Raw genomic sequence first — 17,567 nt, forward strand, 5'->3', positions numbered from 1 at the left:
TTAGCACGAAGAACTTTCGCAACGGTGCATACTCAGGGAGAACACTTCTTGATAATTAGTGAGAGATCATCTTATAATGCTACCGTCAATCAAAGCAAGATAAGATGCATAAAAGATAAACATCACATGCAATCAATATAAGTGATATGATATGGCCATCATCATCTTGTGCTTGTGATCTCCATCCTCGAAGCACCGCCGTGATCACCATCGTCACTGGCGTGACACCTTGATCTCCATCGTAGCATCGTTGTCGTCTCGCCAATCTCATGCTTCCACGACTATCGCTACCGCTTAGTGATAAAGTAAAGCATTACAGCGCGATTGAATTGCATACAATAAAGCGACAACCATATGGCTCCTGCCAGTTGCCGATAACTCGGTTACAAAACATGATCATCTCATACAATAAAATTTAGCATCATGTCTTGACCATATCACATCACAACATGCCCTGCAAAAACAAGTTAGACGTCCTCTACTTTGTTGTTGCAAGTTTTACGTGGCTGCTATGGGCTTAAGCAAGAACCAATCTTACCTACGCATCAAAACCACAACGATAGTTTGTCAAGTTGGTGTTGTTTTAACCTTCGCAAGGACCAGGCGTAGCCACACTCGGTTCAACTAAAGTTGGAGAAACTGTCACCCGCTAGCCACCTTTGTGCAAAGCACGTCGGGAGAACCGGTCTCGCGTAAGCGTACGCGTAATGTCGGTCCGGGCTGCTTCGTCCAACAATACCGCCGAACCAAAGTATGACATGCTGGTAAGCAGTATGACTTATATCGCCCACAACTCACTTGTGTTCTACTCGTGCATATAACATCAACACATAAAACCTAGGCTCGGATGCCACTGTTGGGTTTCGTAGTAATTTCAAAAAAATTCCTACGCACACGCAAGATCATGGTGATGCATAGCAATGAGAGGGGGAGAGTGTGATCTACGTACCCTTGTAGATCGACAACGAAAGCGTTAGCACAACACGGTTGATGTAGTCATACGTCTTCACGGCCCGACCGATCAAGCACCGAAACTACGGCACCTCCGAGTTTTAGCACACGTTCAGCTCGATGACGATCCCCGGACTCCGATCCAGCAAAGTGTCGGGGAAGAGTTCCCTCAGCACGACGGCGTGGTGACGATCTTGATGTACTACTGTCGCAGGGCTTCGCCTAAGCACCGCTACAATATTATCGAGGATTATGGTGGAAGGGGACACCGCACACGGCTAAGAATATGATCACGTGGATCAACTTGTGTCTCTAGGGGTGCCCCTTGCCTCCGTATATAAAGGCTCAAAGGGGGGGGCTGGCCGGCCAAGAGGAGGCGCGCCAGGAGGAGTCCTACTCCCTCCGGGAGTAGGACTCCCCCCTTTCCTAGTTGGAATAGGATTCGCGGAGGGGGGAAAAGAGGAGAGAGAGGGGGAAGGGGGACCGGCCCCCTCTCCTTGTCCTATTCGGACCAAGGGGGGGAGGGGCGCGCGGCCCATCTATGGACACCTCTCCTCTCTTCCATTAAGGCCCACTAAGGCCCATATACCACCCAGGGGGTTCCGGTAACCTCCCGGTACTTCGGTAAAATCCCGATTTCACCCGGAACACTTCCGATATCCAAACATAGGCTTCCAATATATCAATATTTATGTCTCGACCATTTCGAGACTCCTTGTCATGTCCGTGATCACATCCGGGACTCCGAACAAACTTCGGTACATCAAAATGTATAAACTCATAATATAACTGTCATTGTAACCTTAAGCGTGCGGACCCTACGGGTTCGAGAACAATGTAGACATGACCGAGACACGTCTCCGGTCAATAACCAATAGTGGAACCTGGATGCTCATATTGGCTCCTACATATTCTACGAAGATCTTTTATCGGTCAGACCGCATAACAACATACGTTGTTCCCTTTGTCACCAGTATGTTACTTGCCCGAGATTCGATCGTCGGTATCTCATACCTAGTTCAATCTCGTTACCGGCAAGTCTCTTTACTCGTTCCGTAATACATCATCCGCAAGTAACTCATTAGTTGCAATGCTTGAAAGGCTTCAGTGATGTGCATTACCGAGAGGGCCCAGAGATACCTCTCCGACAATCGGAGTGACAAATCCTAATCTCGAAATACGCCAACCTAACATGTACCTTTGGAGACACCTATAGAGCACCTTTATAATCACCCAGTTACGTTGTGACGTTTGGTAGCACACAAAGTGTTCCTCTGGCAAACGGGAGTTGCATAATCTCATAGTCATAGGAACATGTATAAGTCATGAAGAAAGCAATAGCAACATACTAAATGATCGGGTGCTAAGCTAATGGAATGGGTCATGTCAATCAGATCATTCAACTAATGATGTGATCCCGTTAATCAAATGACAACTCTTTGTCCATGGTTAGGAAACATAACCATCTTTGATTAACGAGCTAGTCAAGTAGAGGCATACTAGTGACACTCTGTTTGTCTATGTATTCACACATGTATTATGTTTCCGGTTAATACAATTCTAGCATGAATAATAAACTTTTATCATGATATAAGGAAATAAATAATAACTTTATTATTGCCTCTAGGGCATATTTCCTTCATCAACATTGATGTCGCACCTATAATTGTTCCTTTCATTTTTAGGACAAAGCACTTGAAGAGGTTTAAAAAAAAGAAACTGAAACTGAAGGTCCACTTTCAAGTGAGCAGAAAAACAATATTTTTCAGACCGCATACAAAGACACTCTAGAATGCAAGTCATCGCAGCTTCGTGGGTATGGATAGATGGCGAAAACTTCAACTGGTTCTGAAAGGTTTCGTATCCAGATTGAAGAGCAAGCTCGTGCTATAGCAGCCACTCAGGAGAGCGAAACTCTCAGCTCAGCCAGCAGGTCAACAAATTAGAAGATCAACTACAAGTTGAACATGCAAACACACAAGAGAGGATTAACTTGGAGTGTGCTGAGAGAGAAGAACTTGAGGAGAGGTTAAAAGAAGAGCATGCTGAAAGGGAAAGATTATTGCAAGAGGAGCGAACATCAAGACTGGAATTTGAAAAAAAAACATGATGGCAAAGTTTGTAGAATTGAGCCAACAGATGGGAACCCAACAAGTGATTACAGTCATATGCTTTTGACCTCGTAAGATTTATGTTGCTTACTTGCATTGCTAAAAGTGCACTTCTATTTACAGGTGCCTGCGAAGAGGGTTGACAACAAAGAAAATAGTAATCCAAACTTGCAAAATATTCTATTACAAAGATCTATTCCTAATAAGACTTTAGGTTCAAGGCCAACTGCTATTTCTTCAAATGCGCTCATACAAGCTACAGCAAGGAATTCTCGAATGTTTAAAGCAATGGTAAGTCACAACCTTGCTTTCTCTTCATGTTCACATGCATTTTATACGTCATTGGCCTTCATATTTAGCTAGTTGCTTGTTCTCTTTTACCATGTGTTGTTGTTGCATCAAGTCACAACTTAAAAAAAAATTAATATGTGCTAGCCAGGGACATGAACTTTACTAAAACTATACATCGAGTCACAACTTAAATCAATAGAAGAAGCTTTTATTATTGAGGATACCAAGTACCAGCTCAAATTATGGTTTTCTTATTATGAAATTAATGTATGTCGTCGCTCGACAAACTCTTTTCTCACGAGCTTGCTAGTCTTGGTAGGATGTACAAACCTAACCACTATGTAGAATGGGCAGGGCCGGTCCTGATATTTTGGGGACCCAAGGGGAAATTACAACCAGGGCCCCTACTATAAAGATCAAAATAATAATCTCATTTTTTTAGTTCATTCCTTTACTTAACTTATTATTGTCTATTGTTCCAAAATAACACAAAATTTGTAAATGGTGTATTCCTTTACTTAATTAGACAAATCGAATACATGATAGAGGGCAAACATCAAGATGAAAGGTTTATAAAGTTTTAAAGCTTCATTTGCAACAATAAAAGATCATTTACCTACCCGATGGCTATGGGAGTCTGAGTGGCTTGTTATATAACCATGCTTGGATTGAAATTATGCGTGTAAGAATAGCTGAGACCTTCTTCCAATTTTTAAGTTAAATTTGCAGTCATGATGATTTGGAGAGAGAATGCAAAGACCGACAATCGAACACATAGTAGGAAATTTTTTCAATAGATAAGGCGATTGGTGTTCTGTTGATAAAGTCCAGATTGAAGTAAGAAATAGAGCAACGAGCACACGAAATCAAAATTTTGTACTGCATCATATGCGAGACCTTCTAAGATCTGACTGTTGTTGCACCATATAAACGTGACCAACTAGAAAAAGGAAGTTAGGGATGACCTTATAAGTAGGGTGGCTTCGTCTTGCACATGAGAGGCATCTCACGAACGCGGGATAACACAACGGGCCCGGGGACCTGGAGGAAGACCAGCCGGCCACATGGCGGAGAGCGATCTACATCAGCGGCGCGTCTCATGATCGGGGCCCTCGAGGGAATAGTATCGTCATGAAGCTGCGAACTCGCGATAGAAAGAAGGAAAACATGAATACTCGTGGACTACGTGCGTCTAGGTCGCTGCTTCCTTATGGTCTGGGCCATGGGCTCCTTGCGAACCCTGGAGGGGGGCCCTAGATTTCGGGGGCCCTGGGCAGCCGCCCCCTGCCACCCCCTCAGGGCCAGCCCTGGGAATGGGAGGCCGATGTACCAGCCCTTATGGTTGCATGTGCTTTGGGTGATTCAGCCCAGCATCCTTAAGTTATAAAGTAATGTTTTTTCTCAAAAGAGAAGCTTTTAGTAGATGTACTAGTGCTTATGCTTTACACATTTACACTTGTATAATTGTTCTGATCCCTTAGTTACATGCTTGTGACACAGTATTAGTCTAGTTAGTTTGATGATAGTTCTTTTTAACAATGGGGCTAGAATAATTGTATGGCGTATGTTATGTTCGACTCATTAACTAGAACCTTTTTTATTTCTTGATTGCAGGATCCAAAGAACTAGCTGGACTGGACTCTAGATCACAGACATTTTAGTCTTTGCAGTTAATTAGGATGGCGAAATTACATTTGAGTTTCATTTGATGGATATTTGCTATGAGAATTATGAATTTTATGAATTTACATATTATACGTATGGTTTTGAATATTGTAATTTAAAGCCTGTATTTTTTATGGTTGCAATAGGTTATTATCACAACCCACTTTTGGTTGCCACATGCTAGCACCAATACAAATATATTGTTGCGTCATATCTCAGTCTCTACGCCTACCTGTTTGAAGGAAATATGCCCTAGAGGCAATAATAAAGTTATTATTTATTTCCTTATAATCATGATAAATGTTTATTATTCATGCTAGAATTGTATTTTCCGGAAACATAATACATGTGTGAATACATAGACAAACAGAGTGTCACTAGTATGCCTCTACTTGACTAGCTCGTTAATCAAAGATGGTTATGTTTCCTAACCATGAACAATGAGTTGTTATTTGATTAACGAGGTCACATCATTAGTAGAATGATCTGATTGACATGACCCATTCCATTAGCTTAGCACCTGATCGTTTAGTATGTTGCTATTGCTTTCTTCATGACTTATACATGTTCCTACGACTATGAGATTATGCAACTCCCGTTTACCGGAGGAACACTTTGGGTACTACCAAACGTCACAACGTAAATGGGTGATTATAAAGGAGTACTACAGGTGTCTCCAATGGTCGATGTTGGGTTGGCGTATTTCGAGATTTGGATTTGTCACTCCGATTGTCGGAGAGGTATCTCTGGGCCCTCTCGGTAATACACATCACATAAGCCTTGCAAGCATTACAACTAATATGTTAGTTGTGAGATGATGTATTACGGAACGAGTAAAGAGACTTGCCGTTAACGAGATTGAACTAGGTATTGGATACCGACGATCGAATCTCGGGCAAGTAACATACCGATGACAATTATATTATGAGTTTATGCATTTTGATGTACCGAAGGTTGTTCGGAGTCCCGGATGTGATCACGGACATGACGAGGAGTCTCGAAATGGTCTAGACGTAAAGATTGATATATTGGAAGCCTATGTTTGGACATCGGAAGTGTTCCGGGTGAAATCGGGATTTTACCGGGTTACCGGGAGGTTACCGGAACCCCCCGGGAGCCATATGGGCCATCATGGGCCTTAGTGGAAAGGAGAAAGGGGCAGCCCAAGGTGGCTGCGCCTCTTTCCCCTCCCCTAGTCCTATTAGGACTAGGAGAAGGTGGCCGGCCCCCCTCTCTCCCTTCCCCTCCGAGGAATCCTAGTTGGACTAGGATTGGGGGGAGGAATCCTACTCCCAGAGGGAGTAGGACTCTCCTGCGCCTCCCTCTTTGGCCGGCCAGCCTCCCCTCCTCTCCTCCTTTATATACGGAGGCAGGGGCACCTCTAAACACACAAGTTGATCCACGTGATCGATTCCTTAGCCGTGTGCGGTGCCCCCTGCCACCATATTCCTCGATAATACTGTAGCGGAGTTTAGGCGAAGCCCTGCTGCTGTAGTTCATCAAGATCGTCACCACGCCGTCGTGCTGACGAAACTCTTCCCTGACACTTTGCTGGATCGGAGTCCGGGGATCGTCATCGAGCTGAACGTGTGCTCGAACTCGGAGGTGCCGTAGTTTCGGTGCTTGATCGGTTGGATCGTGAAGACGTACGACTACTTCCTCTACGTCGTGTCATTGCTTCCGCAGTCGGTCTGCGTTGGGTACGTAGACAACACTCTCCTCTCGTTGCTATGCATCACATGATCCTGTGTGCGCGTAGGAAAATTTTTTGAAATTACTACGAAACCCAACAGTGGCATCCGAGCCTAGGTTAATGATGTTGATGTTATATGCACGAGTAGAACACAAGTGAGTTGTGGACGATACAAGTCATACTGCCTACCAGCATGTCATATTTTGGTTCAGCGGTATTGTTGGACGAGACGACCCGGACCAACCTTACGCGTACGCTTACGCGAGACCGGTTCCCTCGACGTGCTTTGCACAGAGATGGCGTGCGGGCGACTGCCTCTCCAACTTTAGTTGAACCAAGTATGGCTACGCCCGGTCCTTGCGAAGGTTAAAACGGAGTCTATTTGACAAACTATCGTTGTGGTTTTGATGCGTAGGTGAGATTGGTTCTTACTTAAGCCCGTAGCAGCCACGTAAAACATGCAACAACAAAGTAGAGGACGTCTAACTTGTTTTTGCAGGGCATGTTGTGATGTGATATGGTCAAGGCATGATGCTGAATTTTATTGTATGAGATGATCATGTTTTGTAACCAAGTTATCGGCAACTGGCAGGAGCCATATGGTTGTCGCTTTATTGTATGCAATGCAATCGCGATGTAATGCTTTACTTTATTACTAAACGGTAGTGATAGTCGTGGAAGCATAAGATTGGCGAGACGACAACGATGCTACGATGGAGATCAAGGTGTCGCGCCGGTGACGATGGTGATCATGACGTGCTTCGGAGATGGAGATCACAAGCACAAGATAATGATGGCCATATCATATCACTTATATTGATTGCATGTGATGTTTATCTTTTTATGCATCTTATCTTGCTTTGATTGACGGTAGCATTATAAGATGATCTCTCACTAAATTATCAAGAAGTGTTCTCCCTGAGTATGCACCGTTGCAAAAGTTCTTCGTGCTGAGACACCACGTGATGATCGGGTGTGATAGGCTCTACGTTCAAATACAACGGGTGCAAAACAGTTGCGCACGCAGAATACTCAGGTTAAACTTGACGAGCCTAGCATATGCAGATATGGCCTCGGAACACGGAGACCGAAAGGTCGAGCGTGAATCATGTAGTAGATATGATCAACATAATGATGTTCACCGATGAAACTACTCCATCTCACGTGATGATCGGACATGGTTTAGTTGATTTGGATCACGTGATCACTTAGAGGATTAGAGGGATGTCTATCTAAGTGGGAGTTCTTTAATAATATGATTAATTGAACTTAAAATTTATCATGAACTTAGTCCCTGATAGTATCTTGCTTGTTTATGTTGATTGTAGATAGATGGCTCGTGCTGTTGTTCCGTTAAATTTTAATGCGTTCCTTGAGAAAGCAAAGTTGAAAGATGATGGTAGCAATTACACGGACTGGGTCCGTAACTTGAGGATTATCCTCATTGCTGCACAGAAGAATTACGTCCTGGAAGCACCGCTGGGTGCCAGGCCTGCTGCTGGAGCAACGCCAGATGTTATGAACGTCTGGCAGAGCAAAGCTGATGACTACTCGATAGTTCAGTGTGCCATGCTTTACGGCTTAGAATCGGGATTTCAACGACGTTTTGAACGTCATGGAGCATATGAGATGTTCCAGGAGTTGAAGTTAATATTTCAAGCAAATGCCCGGATTGAGAGATATGAAGTCTCCAATAAGTTCTATAGCTGCAAGATGGAAGAGAACAGTTCTGTCAGTGAGCATATACTCAAAATGTCTGGGTATAATAATCACTTGATTCAATTGGGAGTTAATCTTCCAGATGATTGCGTCATTGACAGAATTCTCCAATCACTGCCACCAAGCTACAAGAGCTTCGTGATGAACTATAATATGCAAGGGATGAACAAGACTATTCCCGAGCTCTTCGCAATGCTAAAAGCTGCGGAGGTAGAAATCAAGAAGGAGCATCAAGTGTTGATGGTTAACAAGACCACTAGTTTCAAGAAAAAGGGCAAAGGGAAGAAAAAGGGGAACTTCAAAAAGAACGGCAAGCAAGTTGCTGCTCAAGAGAAGAAACCCAAGTCTAGACCTAAGCCTAAAACTGAGTGCTTCTACTGCAAGCAGACTAGTCACTGGAAGCGGAACTGCCCCAAGTATTTGGCGGATAAGAAGGATGGCAAGGTGAACAAAGGTATATGTGATATACATGTTATTGATGTGTACCTTACCAATGCTCGCAGTAGCACCTGGGTATTTGATACTGGTTCTGTTGCTAATATTTGCAACTCGAAACAGGGACTACAGAATAAGCGGGCACTGGCAAAGGACGAGGTGACGATGCGCGTGGGAAACGGTTCCAAAGTCGATGTGATCGCGGTCGGCACGCTACCTCTACATCTACCTTCGGGATTAATATTAGACCTAAATAATTGTTATTTGGTGCCAGCGTTGAGCATGAACATTATATCTGGATCTTGTTTAATGCGAGACGGTTATTCATTTAAATCAGAGAATAATGGTTGTTCTATTTATATGAGTAATATCTTTTATGGTCATGCACCCTTGAAGAGTGGTCTATTCTTACTAAATATCGATAGTAGTAATACACATATTCATAATGTTGAAACCAAAAGATACAGAGTTGATAATGAAAGTGCAACTTATTTGTGGCACTGTCGTTTAGGTCATATCGGTGTAAAACGCATGAAGAAACTCCATACTAATGGACTTTTGGAACCACTTGATTATGAATCACTTGGTACTTGCGAACCGTGCCTCATGGGCAAGATGACTAAAACACCGTTCTCCGGTACTATGGAGAGAGCAACAGATTTGTTGGAAATCATACATACCGATGTATGTGGTCCGATGAATATTGAGGCTCGTGGCGGATATCGTTATTTTCTCACCTTCACAGATGATTTGAGCAGATATGGATATATCTACTTAATGAAGCATAAGTCTGAAACATTTGAAAAGTTCAAAGAATTTCAGAGTGAAGTTGAAAATCATCGTAACAATAAAATAAAGTTTCTACGATCTGATCGTGGAGGAGAATATTTGAGTTACGAGTTTGGTGTACATTTGAAAAACTGTGGAATAGTTTCGCAACTCACGCCCCCCGGAACACCACAGCGTAATGGTGTGTCCGAACGTCGTAATCGTACTTTACTAGATATGGTGCGATCTATGATGTCTCTTACAGATTTACCGCTATCATTTTGGGGATATGCTTTAGAGACGGCCGCATTCACGTTAAATAGGGCACCATCAAAATCCGTTGAGACGACGCCTTATGAACTATGGTTTGGCAAGAAACCAAAGTTGTCGTTTCTTAAAGTTTGGGGCTGCGATGCTTATGTGAAAAAGCTTCAACCTGATAAGCTCGAACCCAAATCGGAGAAATGTGTATTCATAGGATACCCAAAGGAAACTGTTGGGTACACCTTCTATCACAGATCCGAAGGCATAACATTTGTTGCTAAGAATGGATCATTTCTAGAGAAGGAGTTTCTCTCGAAAGAAGTGAGTGGGAGGAAAGTAGAACTTGACGAGGTAACTGTACCTGCTCCCTTACTGGAAAGTAGTTCATCACAGAAAACTGTTTCAGTGACACCTACACCAGTTAGTGAGGAAGCCAATGATAATGATCATGAAACTTCAGATCAAGATACTACTGAACTTCGTAGATCAACCAGAGTAAGATCCGCACCAGAGTGGTACGGTAATCCTGTTCTGGAGGTCATGCTACTAGATCATGATGAACCTACGAACTATGAAGAAGCGATGGTGAGCCCAGATTCCGCAAAGTGGCTAGAAGCCATGAAATCTGAGATGGGATCCATGTATGAGAACAAAGTATGGACTTTGGTTGACTTGCCCGATGATCGGCAAGCGATTGAGAATAAATGGATCTTTAAGAAGAAGACTGACGCTGATGGTAATGTTACTGTCTAAAAAGCTCGACTTGTCGCAAAAGGTTTTCGGCAAGTTCAAGGAATTGACTACGATGAGACCTTCTCACCCGTAGCGATGCTTAAGTCCGTCCGAATCATGTTAGCAATTGCCGCATTTTATGATTATGAAATTTGGCAAATGGATGTCAAAACTGCATTCCTGAATGGATTCCTGGAAGAAGAGTTGTATATGATGCAACCAGAAGGTTTTGTCGATCCAAAGGGAGCTAACAAAGTGTGCAAGCTCCAGCGATCCATTTATGGACTGGTGCAAGCCTCTCGGAGTTGGAATAAACGTTTTGATAGTGTGATCAAAGCATTTGGTTTTATACAGACTTTTGGAGAAGCCTGTATTTACAAGAAAGTGAGTGGGAGCTCTGTAGCATTTCTGATATTATATGTAGATGACATATTACTGATTGGAAATGATATAGAATTTCTGGATAGCATAAAGGGATACTTGAATAAAAGTTTTTCAATGAAAGACCTCGGTGAAGCTGCTTACATATTAGGCATTAAGATCTATAAGAGACAGATCAAGACGCTTAATTGGATTTTCACAAAGCACATACCTTGACAAAATTTTGAAGAAATTCAAAATGGATCGAGCAAAGAAAGGGTTCTTGCCTGTGTTACAAAGTGTGAAATTGAGTAAGACTCAATGCCCGACCACTGTAGAAGATAGAGAGAATATGAAAGATGTTCCCTATGCATCAGCCATAGGCTCTATCATGTATGCAATGCTGTGTACCAGACCTGATGTGTGCCTTGCTATAAGTTTAGCAGGGAGGTACCAAAGTAATCCAGGAATGGATCACTGGACAGCGGTCAAGAACATCCTGAAATACCTGAAAAGGACTAAGGATATGTTTCTCGTATATGGAAGTGACAAAGAGCTCATCGTAAAAGGTTACGTTGATGCAAGCTTTGACACTGATCCGGACGATTCTAAATCGCAAACCGGATACGTGTTTACATTAAACGGTGGAGCTGTCAGTTGGTGCAGTTCTAAACAAAGCGTCGTAGCGGGATCTACATGTGAAGCGGAATACATAGCTGCTTCGGAAGCAGCAAATGAAGGAGTCTGGATGAAGGAGTTCATATCCGATCTAGGTGTCATACCTAGTGCATCGGGTCCAATGAAAATCTTTTGTGACAATACTGGTGCAATTGCCTTGGCAAAGGAATCCAGATTTCACAAAAGGTCCAAACACATCAAGAGACGCTTCAACTCCATCCGAGATCTAGTCCAGGTGGGAGACATAGAGATTTGCAAGATACATACGGATCTGAATATTGCAGACCCGTTGACTAAGCCTCTTCCACGAGCAAAACATGATCAGCACCAAAGCTCCATGGGTGTTAGATTCATTACAGTGTAATCTAGATTATTGACTCTAGTGCAAGTGGGAGACTGAAGGAAATATGCCCTAGAGGCAATAATAAAGTTATTATTTATTTCCTTATAATCATGATAAATGTTTATTATTCATGCTAGAATTGTATTTTCCGGAAACATAATACATGTGTGAATACATAGACAAACAGAGTGTCACTAGTATGCCTCTACTTGACTAGCTCGTTAATCAAAGATGGTTATGTTTCCTAACCATGAACAATGAGTTGTTATTTGATTAACGAGGTCACATCATTAGTAGAATGATCTGATTGACATGACCCATTCCATTAGCTTAGCACCTGATCGTTTAGTATGTTGCTATTGCTTTCTTCATGACTTATACATGTTCCTACGACTATGAGATTATGCAACTCCCGTTTACCGGAGGAACACTTTGGGTACTACCAAACGTCACAACGTAAATGGGTGATTATAAAGGAGTACTACAGGTGTCTCCAATGGTCGATGTTGGGTTGGCGTATTTCGAGATTTGGATTTGTCACTCCGATTGTCGGAGAGGTATCTCTGGGCCCTCTCGGTAATACACATCACATAAGCCTTGCAAGCATTACAACTAATATGTTAGTTGTGAGATGATGTATTACGGAACGAGTAAAGAGACTTGCCGTTAACGAGATTGAACTAGGTATTGGATACCGACGATCGAATCTCGGGCAAGTAACATACCGATGACAATTATATTATGAGTTTATGCATTTTGATGTACCGAAGGTTGTTCGGAGTCCCGGATGTGATCACGGACATGACGAGGAGTCTCGAAATGGTCTAGACGTAAAGATTGATATATTGGAAGCCTATGTTTGGACATCGGAAGTGTTCCGGGTGAAATCGGGATTTTACCGGGTTACCGGGAGGTTACCGGAACCCCCCGGGAGCCATATGGGCCATCATGGGCCTTAGTGGAAAGGAGAAAGGGGCAGCCCAAGGTGGCTGCGCCTCTTTCCCCTCCCCTAGTCCTATTAGGACTAGGAGAAGGTGGCCGGCCCCCCTCTCTCCCTTCCCCTCCGAGGAATCCTAGTTGGACTAGGATTGGGGGGAGGAATCCTACTCCCAGAGGGAGTAGGACTCTCCTGCGCCTCCCTCTTTGGCCGGCCAGCCTCCCCTCCTCTCCTCCTTTATATACGGAGGCAGGGGCACCTCTAAACACACAAGTTGATCCACGTGATCGATTCCTTAGCCGTGTGCGGTGCCCCCTGCCACCATATTCCTCGATAATACTGTAGCGGAGTTTAGGCGAAGCCCTGCTGCTGTAGTTCATCAAGATCGTCACCACACCGTCGTGCTGACGAAACTCTTCCCCGACACTTTGCTGGATCGGAGTCCGGGGATCGTCATCGAGCTGAACGTGTGCTCGAACTCGGAGGTGCCGTAGTTTCGGTGCTTGATCGGTTGGATCGTGAAGACGTACGACTACTTCCTCTATGTCGTGTCATTGCTTCCGCAGTCGGTCTGCGTTGGGTACGTAGACAACACTCTCCTCTCGTTGCTATGCATCACATGATCCTGTGTGCGCGTAGGAAATTTTTTTGAAATTACTACGAAACCCAACACTGTTTTGTTGCACTAGGATGTTGCAGTGGAGCACTTTATATTGTCGTAATAGCTTGTCACCATAATTTTTTTCACGATGCGATAACTGTTTCACCACCAAAGTAAGTTTTGTTGAAATAGAGTATCGCCACGGAAAGGTTAAATTGTCGTAATAGTTTTTTTGCTACAAAGACTTTACTTGTTGTGATACCTATTTATCACTACCAAAACAAGTATGTTGCAATTTACTGTTATGATGACTGTAATATTTGTTGTTATAAGTTAATGCCACAAGTGCAGTGGGTCGTGGCAACATGCCTAATGCAAGGAAAACAAGGATTGTTGCCATAGTTTATTGCCGCAAGTGTGGTGGGTCGTGGCAACATGCATAATGCCACAAAAATAAGGATTGTGGCCATAGTTTATTGCCACAATTGACTATTGCCACGGAAGAGTATTGCGCCACAAAATGGTCGTCGTTGGCATAGGTTGTTGCCACAAATGTCTATCGCTACGAGATATCAGTCGCCACGATTTGTTACATGTTGCATTAAAGCTATCTCCACAAATCAAATTGTGGCATCAGGTGAGTGTTGCCACGGGAAAACATGTGGCAACTTCCCGCATAGATGTTGCGATAGCACGCTTTATTGCCGCAATTCCTTTTTCGTGGTAATAACCTATTACCACGTGTCCAGTCGCACCGGTTGCCAACGAATGTCGTTTTGTGGCAATAGGTACTTATCGCCACGAAACAACATGTATTGCAATAAACAGTTTTGTTGAAATAGACCGGATCCTTGTAGTGATTCTTGTGCACCTTTTCAAGAACTAATTGTTTAAATTTGAATTATGTGCATTAATGCCTACAAAATGCACATAATCCCCTAAATATTGTAAATGAACCCAGAAAAGTGTCAAATTTCAACGTAGAAAAAAACTCATGGATGAAGGACAAAGGAAATTTGGATTCCTATTCAATCTCGGTGATTTACTATCACACACGATTCATCTCCGTCGCCTCTGCGAACCATGCTCACACATGCAAAAGGAAAAAAAGAAAACCCTCGCCCACTTCGTGCCCACTCACTCGCCGCGGACTCCTCCTCAACTCTGCACCCTAAGCTCAACGGTTGTTGGTGGCGGGCGTAGGTCGCGCTCCAAACGGCATGGGATTTTGCCCCTACCGCTTTCCACCGCCTATCTGCACCGACATTCTAGACTATAGTCGACTGGTGTTTTCTGCGGAATTGAGCCAAGGATTTTTCTCATGGAGAAGGTAATCGACTTAGAGAAATATTCAGTCATCTCTTATCGCAGTCCGTCCGTTGCTATTAATCAACCGGCGGAAATCACCGTGGAATCATTTTTGTTCTGGCTGATTCCTGGGTGTTCATTCATGTGTCCACAGTGCGAGCACAAATCGGGCAACCGTGGTCGTGGTCAGTCGGAAACGAAGTTCTATCTCACCATTCTGGATGACTTCAGGGAGCGCTCGGTATGTTAAATCTCATCCTACCACGGTCGGCATGGCCTAAATTTGTGAAAATATACCATCTATTGCTACATTATCTATATATTTACATCAAATCTTTGTTACATTATCTATTTTTAATTCTATATTTTTGTACTTTGCTTTCATCTATATATTGATCTGTTCTATCAGTTACTCTCATATTTGCATCTTGCTCTGTTATTTCAATATATCTAATTTACGATCTTAATTTTCATTTCAAGCAGTACATCCATTGCTTTGTAAGAACAAAAGTAGAAGGAAATCTTGGGCTTTACTTTGTTGATGACTCCCAAGATGTCATATTGACAACGCGGCATGGATTTACAATGATGGTTAGCGTAAAACTTGATAAAGATGGTCACTCCTATTTTAATGCGGACCTTTGGAGAAAAATGTCTAAGTGTTATGAACTGAAAGCTGGCAATAAAATTCTAGTGCGTGCACCATAGCCTGGTCTAATTAACATGGATGTTTACTTCCCCAACGTCATCAGCCGATCAAAGTCTGATCGAGGTTAGTGTCCTTTCAACTTTCTCCGTGTTGTCATATTTCTTAGCAAAATCAGGGTATTTGTTCTGACTAATTGATCACTATTTAATCAACCAATTGTGATTTCATATTCTGACTTCGTTCCTAGGCAGTAACAAATTCTATTTACCAATTTAAGCGCACTATATATTCTTCTGTCATGTTTTGAATAAATAATACCTTTACACCTTTTAAGGAGGATATGTTGGATGCATAGTGAACGACCTATATGTTACTAAGCGTACCAAATTTCACTAGAAGGACTTGAAGCATGTCATAAATTTTGTTGATAATCTGATAGAGATAGCACAGCGTATGAACGCTGGATTTTGGATGGGATTAATTAGAACTATGGTGCACACACTGAACAAGACCAATTGTGTGCACAAAACGCTTGTAAAAATTCTTATTTTAATGTTGATGCTCATAAACTATATATATCTTCAACGATATGTTACAATTGGTTTTTATTCTACATGTCAACGTAAATTGCCCCTGTAGCAGTTCCTGGATCGATTTCCCGGCATGGTCGAATTACACTTATGCTTGCTAATAACGCCAAAAGTGATTGCAAGGTATTGCATTTCCCATAGAAATGGAACCATTCAAATTAACAAGTTCTCGTTTCTTGTGGCAATGCATCCATATTGGAAAATTGAAGACATTGTTCTACTCATGCTCTACCAAGGCACATGAGGGCTCTTCCTTTTCATTGACGAGATGTCGAGTCACCGTGATCAAGCTGCTTCCAGTGGATAGTTGTGGTTGTTCTCCCTCGGCCTCTTAAAATCTGCTAGCTGTTACTATATATGTTAAGTATGTAGATATGGACCATATGGTTGTTGGCCCTTAGCCTCTTAAAATGTGATAGTTGTTACTATGTTAATGAAGGAAATATGCCCTAGAGGCAATAATAAAGTTGTTATTTATATTTCCTTATATCATGGTAAATTTTTATTATTCACGCTAGAATTGTATTAACCGTAAACTTAGTACATGTGTGAATACATAGACAAACAGAGTGTCCCTAGTATGCCTCTACTAGACTAGCTCGTTAATCAAAGATGGTTAAGTTTCCTGACCATAGACATGTGTTTTCATTTGATAAACGGGATCACGTCATTAGAGAATGATGTGATGGACAAGATCCATCCGTTATCTTAGCATAATGATCGTTTAGTTTTATTGCTATTGCTTTCACCATGACTTATACATGTTCCTTTGACTATGAGATTATGCAACTCCCGAATACCAGAGGAACACCTTGTGTGCTATCAAAACGTCACAACGTAACTGGGTGATTATAAAGATGCTCTACAGGTGTCTCCGATGGTGTTTGTTGAGTTGGCATAGATCGAGATTAGGATTTGTCACTCCGTGTATCGGAGAGGTATCTCTAGGCCCTCTTAGTAATGCACATCACTATGAGCCTTGCAAGCAATGTCTCTAATGAGTTAGTCACGGGATGATGCATTACGGAACGAGTAAAGAGACTTGCATGTAACGAGATTGAACTAGGTATGATGATACCGATGATCGAATCTCGGGCAAGTAACATACTGATGACAAAGGGAACAACGTATGTTGTTATGCGGTTTGACCGATAAAGATCTTCATAGAATATGTAGGACCCAATATGAGCATCCAGGTTCCGCTATAGGTTATTTACCAGAGATGTGTCTCGTTCATGTCTACATAGTTCTCGAACCCGTAGGGTCCGCATGCTTAACGTTCGATGGCAATTTGTATTATGAGTTATGTAATTTGATGACCGAAGTTTGTTCGGGTCCCGGATGAGAACACGGGCATGACGAGGAGTCTTGAAATGGTCGACAGGTGAAGATTCATATATTGGAAGGTTATATTCGGACACCAGAATGGTTTCGGGAAGTATCAGATAAGTTTCCGAGTATCGAGGGTTACC

Source organism: Triticum dicoccoides, chromosome 1A (assembly GCF_002162155.2).
Source record: "Triticum dicoccoides isolate Atlit2015 ecotype Zavitan chromosome 1A, WEW_v2.0, whole genome shotgun sequence".
NCBI classification, from domain to species: Eukaryota; Viridiplantae; Streptophyta; class Magnoliopsida; order Poales; family Poaceae; genus Triticum; species Triticum dicoccoides.